At 41.0% G+C, this 13,567-nt stretch overlaps 1 protein-coding gene across 4 annotated transcripts in view; it reads right to left on the reverse strand.

Moving 5' to 3' along the window:
- Positions 1–10,613, reverse strand: part of CYSLTR1 (cysteinyl leukotriene receptor 1) — a 33,375-nt gene extending 22,762 nt beyond the window's left edge. For 2 of the 4 annotated variants that reach the window (XM_087940941.1, XM_087940940.1), the window contains exon 1: positions 10,220–10,613. The gene's annotated coding sequence lies outside the window, so the exon portion shown is untranslated. The remainder of the gene's footprint in view (positions 1–10,219) is intronic. The other 2 variants (XM_087940942.1, XM_026703039.2) reach the window with 2 other exon arrangements.
- Between the last annotated feature and the right edge of the window lie 2,954 nt (positions 10,614–13,567).

Below are 13,567 nucleotides of genomic sequence, written 5' to 3' on the forward strand. Positions count from 1 at the left end.
CTTTCTCTTAATGAGCCTGCAGAAAGGGCAGACAACCACGCTATGAGTAAACCCTTCTCTTTAGGAAGGAAGAAGCTTCAATCAACAGAGGTTACAGAAGAGGCAATTTTCGAATTAAGCATCTGGAAAAATTCAAGTTTTATTTTAGGTATCATAAAGCTTGTTTATCTTGCAGATTCTGAGCAAAGCTCCTGATCTCAGTGTTTCTGAACCCTGGAAAGCTAAAGACATGTGGACTTCAACTCCCAGAATTCCCTATAGCTGGCTGGGGGAAATTCTGGGAGTTGAAGTCCACATGTCTTAAACTTGCCAAGGTTGACAAGTTGTGATGACCTGGGGCGTGGCAAAAGGCAACACAGTCAAATAAGCAATAAGAATCCCTTTATTATCTCCAACTTTGCCCCCAATGTCCAGGTTACCTTCAGCTGGAGAAAAACTTTCCCAGGAACAACCTTTAACTGTAGAAAATTCAGTCCAAAACAAGGTACACACAAACTGTAACTAAAAATCCAAACAAACCAAGCTGAAGTAATTAGCTTGACAGGGCAGGAGAAGGAACTTCAGACTTGAAAGGCCAACAAAACTCATACAGTTAAGAAGATGCCAAGAACACAGATAAGCTACAATGATACAAGATCAATTCACATTTGCTCCCAACAACTTGCTGTGCACAGCTTCCTCTTTTATAACTGTGTTCCCAGTTGCAGGTAATGAAGGGAATCAGAGCCCTTTCCTCCCCCGTAAGCCATGCAACTCACGTTGTTCCCTTCTAGGATGAAGAAGGGGTGGGCCTGAGTCTTCCTCTGAATTCCCTCTCCCTTGCTCTACCTCTCCCCTGCTCTGCCCCAGCCAGACTTTGCCCTTCCCCAGTTTCTTTCACAGTTAACGGAGCCACATTCCCACTCCCTGTCAGCTGTTTGGCTTCCCCCTCCGAGTCAGATTCTGACAGGGGCATGACACAAACACTGGCTTATGTCACACAGGCAGTAATCCCTGGGTTACAAACAAGATCCATTGATAAGTTAGTCTTCAAATTGATTTTATAGGTAAGTCAGTACAGGTTCTTATTTTAGCATTAGTCAGTCAAGGGTTTGTCTTATAGTACAGTGTCTATTTTATCTTTACCTTGAAGTAGGCAGTAAAGGAATATGGAGCTTTTCTTTTTCTTGTCATAAATGGTCTTGTAACCATTCAATTGCTTCCTCTTTCTTTGAAGCATCACGAGCAATTGCATCAGATTTACACTTTGGAAGCATGGTTACGAAGCCAGATAAGACGAAAATGTAAGCCCAACTAAGGACTCCATGAAAAAATTAAGTCAAATATAAAGTTACACATTCAGCTCAGTGGCTAATGGCAACGTGATCCAACTTACAATGTCAGAAGGCACTGTCCTCCCTGAAGCCGATGGACTGTTGAAGCCACAAAATCTTTTCACGACCGTCATGAAGTAGAGCCAAATTCCTTATTACGAACCATTGTACTTAACTCAGTTTTTAAATATAGTATGTTATTTGTAAGTCAGACATTCTTAACCCAGAGACTGCCGGTATACTCGTAGGATTTCTTATTTGAAGCATATTTTCTGAATTCTTCGAAATCTCACTGTCATACATCTTGTAAATACAGTTAACTTTTAATAACTTCTGTAGGGCATGTAGAGCAATTCTCTCTCTCTCTCTCTCTCCCTCCCTCCCTCCGTTTTTACTACTGGTTTTGTGGGTGTGGCTTGGTGGGCATGGCAGGGGAAGGATACTGTAAAATCCCATTCAATCCTCACTCCTGGGGGAAGATTACTGCAAAATCCCCATTCCCTCCCCACCCCACTAACCTGCTTTCCAGCTCCGTTCTCCCATCCAGGGCAACAAAAGAAAACCCAGCCGATCAGCTGGGACTTGGGAAGCAGAGGATAGATGGGGGTGGGGCCAACCAGAGGTGGTATTTACCGCTTCTCCGAATTACTCAAAATTTCCGCTACCGGTTCTCCAGAACTGGTCAGAACCTGCTGAATACCACCTCTGATATAGCTAACATTAAATATTGACAGCATGATCTCTAAATCAAAGAAAGCAGCCTGTAAATTATTACCTTTAGATGGAAAGACAAGAAAAGTCTCTTAAGGTTAGTACCATGAAGCACCATGACCTCAAAAAAAATCAGATTTGATGCCAGTTAATTATCTACTGGAGAGTTAAAGTTATAAGTGTTAACACTGGTAAGTTACAAGTGTTAACACTTAGAGTATAAGTGTTTTGAACTTGTAAAAACCCTTATCCAATGAGATCTCTTAAACAAACTTTATTGTATTTTACATTATTGAGCAATGCTGCTTTGGAAAAGCTGAACTCAAAAAGATTGCCGAGAAATATTTCAAATACATACCATATAAGTGCTTGTATATATGAACAATGTTACTAAGCTGGCCTATGACCATAACGAAGATGAATTTGACGTATGATCAGTGTCTCTTTTATTTGTGTATGTGTGCATGTGTGTACTATTCAGTGTATTTGCAGATATGTGTTGCAATGAAGCCTACTTAAAAGAGTGACTAAGACTTTTGGGGGAAAAAAGTTGGCAAGCACCCTGAAACTAAGGCTGGATCAGAAAAGGCTCATTTGCAGGGAAATAACACCGTTGGGCAACTGGAAATATTTTTCAGCACAATTTTAGGTTAAACCCATTCTTGGTTCATTCCAGGAAGGCTTATATCCAGGGTGTGAGGCTGGGAGAGAGGCTGTACCTGGTTCTTGAGTTCCGGAGGCTGTTTTTTTAGAAATTAGCAACTAAAATCTGCCCAAACTAAAACAAATGCTTTTAATTTCCTTCTAAATCTAATTGAAATCAGGTACACGGATAGTCCTCGACTTACACTCACAATTAAACCCAACATTTTTGTTGCTAAGCGAGACATTTGTAAAGTTTTACAATCTTTTTTTGCCACCGTTGTTAAGTGAATCATTGCAAGGGTTAGGTTAGTAAAACGGTTGTTAAGTGAACCTGGCTTCCCCACATTGGCTTTGCTTGTCAGAAGGTTGCAAAAGGGGACCACATGACCACAAGACACTGCAAGTCATAAATACGAGTCGGTTTCCAAGTTTCTGAATGCCCGTTCGGTTGTATGTCATAAGCGTCATAAAACCAGTGCTGGGATTCAAATTTTTTTACTACTGGTTCTGTGGGCCTGGCTTGGTGGGCGTGGTAGGAGAAAGATACCATAAAATCCCCATTCCCTCCCCACCCCACTAACCTGCTTTCCAGCTCCGTTCTCCTGTGCAGGGCAACCAAAGTAGACCCAGCCAATCAGCTGGGACTTGGGAGGCGGAGAATAGATGGGGGCGGAGCCAGTCAGAAGTGGGATTTGCCAGTTCTCCGAACTACTGAAAACGTCCGCTACTGGATCTCCAGTACTGGTCAGAACCTGCTGAATACTCACCTCTGCATAAAACTATTTGGTATTGTGACCAACCAGATTTTGGAAAGCTTTATTGTAGCAGTCCTTCAGCGAATCAACCACAGTCCTTAAGTGAACCCACAGTCATTAAGCAAAGGCTGCAGTTCTCACAATCAACCCACGGAACAGAAATTGCCTTTGGAAATTGCGGGACTTGAGACTTACCAGTGGTTGTTAAATGTGAGAAATGGTCATAAGCCCCTTTTTCAGTGCCGCTGTAACATTGAATTGTCACTAAATGAACTGTTGTAAGCCGAGGAGTACCTGTAAAGGATTCTGCTCCAGTGCAATACAGGTAGTCTTCTACTTACAACCACAATTGAGCCTAAAACTTATGTCGTTAAGTGAGAAATTAGTTTTGCCCTATTTTATGACTTTTCCGGTCACAGTTGTTTACTGAATCACTTGCAGTTGTCAAATTAATACCGTGGTTGTTAAGGGAATCGGGTTTCCCATTGACATTGCTTGGCAGGAGGTCGCAAAAGGGGATTGCATCACACCCACACACCCACCCACACAAACACACACTTTTCCCGGATACTGCAACTGTCATAAACGTGAGTCAGTTGTCAAGCATCTCCTTCCACATTCAAAACAAACAGGTGGTAACTTTTGAAAAAAAAATTTGAGAAGGCACACCTACAACATTGGTAGATTTCACCCAGTTTGCGGTCTCCACATCCCTTGGGTGATGTAAACAACCATTTACATAGTGGCTGGGTTCCAAGAACCTGCTTAAACATGTTGCTGAATTGACCTATTTTCTGATTTTCCAGGTAGAATCGGAAGCTAATCAGATTTCTGGTTTCACAGAACATCCCAAGCAATGAAAACAATCAGCCTAGTTGTCTATGTTAAAGCAAACTAAGCCATCAGCTTTGTCACTGACCTGATAAAGGCTAAAAACTAGCCAGGCTTAGCATGTTAGGCACGTTAAGTCATTAGGTTTGCAACTGATCTGGTTAAGCACATAATCGGAGCCCAGTCAAGGGGTTAGCCTGAAATACGAACCTGCCTGTAATTTGTTAGAGATGAGAAATTAGTGGTTATCCAGATGTTCATCCAACCTTTTTCCTTAAGTTTTAACCCAGCGGTCAAAAAAGGCAATTGGTGAGACCTGCCTGGATATACTTTGCAAAGACACATGTTGTCTTTTAAAGCAGAAATTGTCCACTCCCTACCCAAAAGCAACTATTTCATCATTGAAGAAAACTTCCTAAAATGGAGATGAGAAGAGATTATGGAAAGCCAAACCAAACATTTAATTCAATATTATCTGTACTGTGACTGAACTCAGAGGTCTTCAGTTCTATGGAAAGATTACTGCTGAATCTGATCATTTTCCCATCTTGCTATGTGGAAAATATAAGCTGGTGGGTTTTTTTTTCTCCCAATTGAAGATTATAATTTTGGGCAGCCATCTATCAATGGGGAGTCCTCGATGCTCTCTGAGCTTGGTTGTTTTCTTGCAGACATTTCATTGCCCAATTAGGTAATATCACCAGTGCTAGATGGGAAAGGGGTTTGTGGAGTGGAGGAGGAGGACCGTGTGGTCCTTGGTGCTCACTGAGCTTGGTTGTTTTCTTGCAGATGTTTCATTTCCTAACTAGGTAACATCATCAGTGCTAGGAGGTAGGAGAAGGGAGAAGAAGAAGAGGAGGAGAAGGACTGTGTGATCCTTGGTACTCTCTGAGCTTTGTCTTCTTGCAAACATTTCATTACCCAACTAGGTAACATTGATGAGCCATGGCGGCACAGTGGTTAGAGTGCAGTATTGCAGGCTATGTCTGCTGACTGCCGGCTGCCTGCAATTTGGCAGTTCAAATCTCACCAGGCTCAAGGTTGACTCAGCCTTCCATCCTTCTGAAGTGGGTAAATGAGGACCCAGATTGTTGGGTGCAAGAGGCTGACTCTGTAAACCGCTTAGAGAGGGATTGTAAAGCACTGTGAAGTGGTATATCAGTCTAAGTGCTATTGCTCTTCCCCTCCCTCCCTCCCTCCCTTCCTTCCTTCCTTCCTTCCTTCCTTCCTTCCTTCCTTCCTTCCTTCCTTCCTTCCTTCCTTCCTTTCTCCCTCTCTCCCTCCCTCCCTCCCTCCCTTCCCTTTCCTTCCTTCCCAGTGCCAAGAATGCAGTATTACAAGCTAACTCTGCCCACTGCCAGCAGTTTGAATCTCACCAGGCTCAAGGTTGACTCAGCCTTTTATCCTTCTGAGGTGGGTAAAATGAGGATCCAGATTGTCTTAGAGAGGGCTGTAAAATACTATAAATCTAAGTGCTATTGCTATCATCAGTGCTCAAAGGAAGTGGGATTTGCTCTCTGTTTATATATATGACATCTGAAATGTTTGCAAAGAAACTCAGTTTAGAGAGTACCAAGAACTACAAATGTTATCTTCTATCGAGTCATCTTGTCAGGTAGATGGAGCAGCAGGAATAGCCTCCCTTCGAGACATCTTCTCCTTTTCTTCATTATTTTATCACGGCTCTTCTTATTCATGAATTTCATTCCTCATCTTTCTCCCTCCCTTCCGGTCCAGTGTCTTTTTAGAGGCTTGGCTTCAGCCTAGGCCAGGGATTCCCTTCCCTTCTGCTTGTGTTTTGCATTTGGAACAGATTTCTTTTCAGGTGGGGAAGGCAAGTAGAACTCCTTAGCATCAGAGCATGTTAATAATAATAATATACAAAATACTAATGCTCTGATGGTTCTTTTGAAAAATCCTTTCTTAGTGAGCACCTAGAAGCCAAGAGGAAGATGCGTGCCAAATTTCAAGTTTGTAGGCTTTACGGTTCTGGAGATTTTGTGATGATGCAGGAATGGCATTTCACTTTTATATATGTAGATTAATAAATTAAAAAGCAGACCACCAGTGAGCAAGAATTCAGTGCCAGCTGAAAAGTAGCCGTGGACTTCTGTGATTCCATGAAATAAATTAGCTGAGCTAATTTCTAAATCAGCTGCAGTCTGCTTTAAAAAATGTGTTAAAAAACCTCTATTTCTTTTGAAATGCCAAGACTCTTTAGATGGCATGTTTGTCTATTTGCAAGCTCAACTGTTTCACCTGCTTGTTAGCTATAAACCATGGAGGTGTGCTCTTTGTCAAAATAAGATTTGATCCAGAAAGCTAGATTAATATCTCTTTATTTACACATAAGTAGAAAGATACTCCCCCCACTCACATACAGCCAAGTATAGGGTGAAGGGCCCTTAAAAGGAAAGAAATTACTTTCTGTACAGTTCATATATATTGAGTTTGGAATGTATTCTTCAATTGGCTAAAATTCATTTGAGTTATCAAGCATTTAGTGAGCATGCTTGGTAACTATATATGTACTATGTAACATATGTGGAGGATGGGGGGTGGGCTAGCATGCAATGGTCCATGGCAGAGGTGGTATATTCAGCCGGTTCTGACCAGTTCTGGAGAACCAGTAGTGGAAATTTTGAGTAATTAGGAGAACCGGCAAATACCACCTCTGACTGGCCCCGCCAACCCCATCTGTTCTCTGCCTCCCGAGTCCCAGCTGATCAGCTGTGTCTTCTTTGGTTGCCCTGCACAGGAGAACGGAGCTGGAAAGCAGGTTAGTGGGATGGGGAGGGAATGGGGATTTTGCAGTAACCTTCCCCTGCCACACCAACCAAGCCACGCCCACAGAACTGGTAGTAAAAAAAATTTTGAATCCCATCCATTATTTAAAGATGGAAAGATGCAGGTAGAAGCATGCAATTCTAAACACAGTGAAGAGAGAACTGTAAATACTTATATAAGAATTTAAATTGGGTTGGCGGTGGAATTTGTGACCATAAATACATCTCTGTGCCAAAGAGACATTAGTCAGACCCATGGACAAGTAAATAGACACTTCCTCCTAAGTTCCTCGTTGTTCTATCAAACATTAAGGAGAATCTCCAGTGGGTGGTTTTCTCCACTGGCAGGTAACTCTTATAAATAGGGAAACTAAACTGTGGAAATCCTAAAATTGCTTTTTGTAATTTGTTCAATGTTACGTGTTGTGGGTGCTCCATAACTGGAGGTTTTCAAAAAAAGATTGGACAATCATTTATCTGAGATGGTGGAAAGACTTTTGCCTTGGCAGGTGATTGGAACTAGGTCCTTTCCAGCCTTTTGAGTCTAGGGTTCTCAAGCAGGTAAGCACACTTTGGGTCCCTAAGCTCAATTTTAGACTGTTTCTGTACATTGTTTTCTCACTTCCCCCTATATTCTCAGGAGCTGTGATGTCAGCTGGAAAGACTTGCCCAAGGCAAGGTCATGAATGAATGCAGAAGAGAAAGAAAAGACTGCATTGATTTTTAAAGTCCCAAAATGTTGCAATGCCTGGGTTAAGTAATTGGTGGATTAGAGCTGGATTGCACCAAAAAATGCCAAGAGGACAAATATCTAACCTTATTATAGACTGTTTCATGAAGGTTTATTAATACGTTATTTTATTAAATGCTTTCACTTATTAATGCATCAATAAAATGGTTTATGAAATCATCAGTTTTGCTTTTTTTCTTCAGTGTCATTCAGTTCAGTTCAGTTTTCTACTTTTGCACAAAGCTTTCTTGCTCATTTTTCTGTGCATACTTTGTGGAAAACACACACATACACACATTTTTTCTAATATATTTATGGATATTCTTTTTACTGGAATGCAATTTTGCACGATGTTTTGTCTGGAGAATTGTATCACAACATTTGGAGGAATGCAAATGTTGAATGATGGCCAGCTTACTCACTGATCTGAGCATGCAAAATTTACTTGGCCATTATTAAAATGTGAGAGTGCCTAATAAAAGGTGCGCATGCGCGCACCAGTCTTTTCCATTTTTCCCCTTCCAATTTTTCCAGGGAAAAAGCTGAAAAATAACATGATTTCTAACTCTGGTGCAATATATGGCTTTCTGAAGTTTTTATAAATTTTTTTTTAAAAAAACTACTTTCAAGCATTGTGGTACCACCCAATCGGTTTGGTGCAGTTTGTAGTCTTGAGTAGTCCTACAATTGGACCAAATTGGTTTAATCTGGTCTGAGACCTAGCCAAAATCTATTACAAATGTCTCTCTTCTCCAGTATGTTATCTGAAAGTAGAATCTACCATTTTGGTTCTTACCAATATAAATAAATCTCATTTCAAATCTCTATTGCATCCTGCTAGATTAGTCAAATGTCCAATAATCGACACGGCAGGGTTGGGAATTAATCAAACTAGACTTCCTGGTTGAAACCGAACGTATCTCCATTGGAACATAGTGGCTTTCCAACAAGAGTATACAGCTATGTTTGTTATCCCTGAAAACAGAGGATAACTTATAGCTGACGGGTCCTTATTTCTCCATTGATCCATATTAGGTCTATGTGCAAAAAGCAAGACCTCAATGCTTCCCTTCTAATCTTCAGATGAAAATCCTAAAATGTCTCTCAAGTCCCATTGAGACAACCATCTATTCCTACCTTAACATCCAGTTTCAGAAATTCATCCTACTTTTCTGCCTCCTTATCGGTTTTTAGAGTAGGGGGTGTCCACCCTTGGCAACTTTAAAGCTTGTGGACTTCAGCTCCCAGAATGGAGTTGGTTAGGGTATTCTAGGAGCTGAAGTCCACAAGTCTTAAAGTTACCAAGGGTGGATACCCCTGCCTTAGGCAATAGCTTTAGAACACCAGACTGAGTTCAGAAATATTTATTCTGCAATGCACTTTATAACACCTTTAATTATTTCTTCCTCTTTTCACCCGGTAAGTCAACAAATGCTTTGTAGAAAGAGTGAATGGATCCATATAGGCAGGATGCCAAAAGACCCAAGCTGTGTTTAAAACAGGCAGACAGGTAAGGCTATAAGTTAAAGGTATGCAAAAAAACTAAACAAACCAGTAGCAAGTTTTTGTCTTGCTTATTCATGGGGACATACAAAGTGGGGGTTACTGGTCAGCCACCAGGGTCTATGCCCACTCAGGTATGGACAGGACAAGCACTAACTCTCATTCAATCATCGATTTGGTAAGCAAACATTTTGGCATCTCCTGCTCCCCCCCATAAGGGCACAGGTTAATGTCATGCCAAATGCAATAAGTATAAGATTTGTAATATTAACCGGATAGAGTTGAATCAAGTAAGGCACAGATAATGGGGTGATATAATTCATAACTTGTGTATTTGAAGTCAGAGGAATGAATCTCTCTCTCTCTCTCTCTCTCTCTCTCAGTAAAGGGGTAGTGATAGAGCAGTCATAAAAAGGGATTGTGCAAGCCTCATCACATTATGCAAAGCAGGTTTCAGGCATTCACGTGCTCCAAAGTAAGTGCCTTCAGGTGCTTAAATTGTTCTTGAGATTCGCCAGATGGAGAGTCTAAGATACAAATAAGCATCTCTCTTCCTAATGAGAAGATTATCAGTCCCCGATTCTAAAAACGATCTTTTTTGGGGGGAGGGGAGGATAACCCACCAATGAAAGCAGTAATAGAAAAATTCAGCTCATAGCGTAACACCTTTCTTGCGCCAAGATCCCCGTTTTTTTTTCCTCCTGCTTAAGTCTACCTCGTTTATCGCATTACTTGATGGTCATCTCAACCATCATTGGGCAGAAGGACGGACCAAATAGAACGGAGTCGACTTTGCAAAGACCAAAAAAAAAAAAAAAGAAAAAAAATGTCAATGAGGAAAACATAACCCCTCCAGCACATTCTCTCCCCAACGGTAAAGGTTTCCCAAAGATCGCAACTTAGCTAAAGTCGGGGACGCTTCTTAATTTCAACCAAACGACTTACTTTGCAACGTCTCTGGACAGCCGTCCCTTGGAAGCTTCCAAGCTACGCAGGTGATCTTCCACGTGTAGCCAGATCGTGGGGGGAAAATGACTTCAGTTCCAGGGGTGGGAAGAAAAAAAATACTAGAAAGAAGGAAATCTGCCTTTCCGGGTTAATGAAAAAGAAATCAGCAAAATTATCTGGGCATGAAAAGAAAAGAAAAAAACAAGCTGCAATTTCCTCAGTAAGAGAGAAATCTGCCTTTCCGAGATGATGAGAAAGAAATCAGCAAAATTATCTGGGCATGAAAAAAAAAAACAAGCTGCAATTTCCTCAGTAAGAGAGAAAGTTCCGAACAGAGTCAGCTAGCAGATGCAGTTAAGTCCGTTTAAAAAGAAAAGCCACCGAAAGCCCCTCCTTATTCCCTTTTCCTAGGGAGGGGTTAAGTCCTCTCAAAAAAGAGGACTTTACGGTAGTAAGAATGGGTTGCTTCATTCAGCCGCGCTTTATGTTTCAACATGTTTTGGATAAATGCTTCGGACAAACGCAGAGTGCCTGAGCTTCTTCCTATAACATACCTGCCTTCACTTGTTGTCTGCCTAATTATATGAGGGCTGTTGTTGTTGTTGTAAAAGTTTGGAAATCCGGCTAAAAAGAAAGCCATTTTTTTTCTGTCTTATAAGAGAGCTGCTCCATCCATACAATTGTGTGGTGCAATGATCAAAGAGCTATAAATCTGCCACAGAGAATGCCCAGGAGTAAAACATATGCTTAGCTGCTTCATAACTCAGGGTGTTTTGTGCATCCTGGACATTGGACTGATTCAGCAAAACATGATTCCGTTAAACATAGATTAAATCTGTTGCATGAATCCAGCCAGAAAATCATGCTACTTTACAAGCCAGAGTTCAGAAACCCTCCAAATTCTTTAATGTATAAAAGAAAATTGGATGTATCAGATCCTACTCCTTTTAATGGGTATTTTCAGGGAAGGTAAATGATATCATCCGTGTCATGACATCATCATGTGGATGATGTAAAACATGTCAAAATCATCCTTCTGACAACAGTGATGCATCAGATGCTGGCATCCATCACTTCATCCTTTTCCTCCTTATCCTAGAATTCCTGTAGAGGGAGAAAGATCAGGGTGTAAAAGATGAATCTATATATATAGTATAAAAGCGAAATACCACTCATGCTTCATCAAAAAATCTCCAGAATTGTAAACCTTGAAATTTGGAATGCATGTTCCTCTTAGCTTCTAAGTGCTCACTACGAAAGGATTTTTTGAAATGACCATCAGAGCATTAGTATTTCCTATATTATTATTATTATTATTATTATTATTATTATTATTATTATTATTATTATTATTATTATTATTATTATTATTATTATTAACACGCTCTGACGCTAAGGAGTTCTACTCTCCCTCCCCACCTGAAAAGAAATCTCTTCCAAATGCAAAACACAAGCAGAGGAGTTTCACAGCACCAAGCAACTTTAGTACAGAACAGTTGAGCTAAGCCAAGCCCAGGCTCCTTGTTGTCTCCTTGCTCACACAGCAGATGCTGATTCAGTTTCCAAACAGCCCTCAACTCTCTCACATACTGACAGGACGCTAGCCAGATGAATAGCTGATGGATGCTGGTAGGCAGAGGCAGAATTTTTGCCCCCTTATTTTCCTCCCCCCAAACTAAGCCCAACTACATAGTTTCGTAGCAAAGCACAGATATAGAGTTAGTCTCTATATAAGACCCCTGGCTTAAAAACCCCTAAATCCTAGTATCATCTGAAGCCATAGATTCAGACAGAAAATCTAATCCATAATTGGATCTAGTTGGTCTTTCTGGTGTCTTCCCACCCATTACTCTGATCTGAAATGAGCATTCTCTTTGCATAGCGGTGCTAGCAGTGTGCCAATTTTTGAGGGGCTGCCACAAAGAAGGTCAATCCATTCTCCAAAGCACCCGAGGGCAGGACAAGAAGCAACTGATAGAAACCAATCAAGGAGAGAAACAACTTAGTTCTAGGAGGGATTTCCTGACAGCGAGAACAATGACTCCATGGAAAAACTTGCCTCCAGAAGTTGTGGATGCTCCAACACTGGAGGTTTTTTAAGAAGAGACTGGATAATGATTTATCTGAAATGGTACAGGGTTTCCTGTTTGTGCAGGGGTTTGGACTAGAAGACCTCCGAGACCCCTTCTGACTCTGTTATCCTGTTATATTGCTGGACCATCACGAGGGCTCTACAAATCTGAGGCAATGAACTGCATGTAGCTCAACCTGTGCTATATATAATTCTAGAGGAAAGCTGGGTGGTTTTGCAGCACTTCCTCAGCGGCTGAAGGGTGGGGCAGCTCCTCACTGGTGGAAACTGCTATTTCACCCCCCACCTCTTACTCTCCTTTGTCAAAGCTTCATAGCATCTTGGTTTCTTTCTTTTTCAAAGAATGCCTGCCTTGTTTTCCCCCGGTTCTAAACATGGCAAGGTTAAACATGAGAAGAGGATCTGGCTGCACCTCAGTTTTGGCACTGTCCCCTGGGCAGTAGAATAGAAGTTCCTCTCCAGGGACAAAGCCATAAGTTTGCAAGTGGGGTCTTTGGTCCCTGTGTAGAGAAAGAGAATTGGACTTTCAGGTTCCTCCTCCTCCTACCTCCTAGTACAGATGATGATGATACCTAGTTTGGTAATGAAATGTCTGTAAGAAAACAACCAAGCTCAGAGAGCACCAAAGATCCTCCCCCTTCTCCTCCTCTTCCTCCTCCTCCTCTTCCTCCTCTTCTTTCTCCTCCCTTCTTTTGGCAAGCAAATATAACTTAAACTTGTCAACATTTATGGATTATTCCCTGAAATTACTGCTTTTTTAACTCTTGTTAGCACTGATCCAAGAATAATTTTGTCAACCTGCCTGAAATCTCACATGACTGGCTCAACTCATAAAACGTCAGTTGCACACTCCAGAGAGTTGTTAATTTCTAAAATAATTTACTTGTTTATTTAGTCCATTGCTAATGCCTGATTGCTTGAATAGATTCCAAGCAACTTCCAATAAGAACCTCCAAAGAAAATAACCATCAGAGCCAAAAGCCGAAACAGAATTTTTTAAAAAAATTAAAATATAACTTTATCTATTATAAAGTAACTACATCAGCCCATGAAACATAGGCAAAAGGCAGATGTGGGAAAGGACTGATTTTTGCAGTTTTCAAAAAATATATATTTTAAAAAAAACACCCTAAGAAGTTTGATGCAGGCTGCCGGATCTCAGGGGGAAAACTATTTTATAATACACAATAGAAAGCTAAGTTGATTCAAGCAGGAATCAACTTACATAAGACGTATTCTACAGCAAAGCGGGC

Source organism: Pseudonaja textilis, chromosome 12, assembly GCF_049901715.1.
Source record: "Pseudonaja textilis isolate UNSWEBS1 chromosome 12, rPseTex1.2, whole genome shotgun sequence".
NCBI classification, from domain to species: Eukaryota; Metazoa; Chordata; class Lepidosauria; order Squamata; family Elapidae; genus Pseudonaja; species Pseudonaja textilis.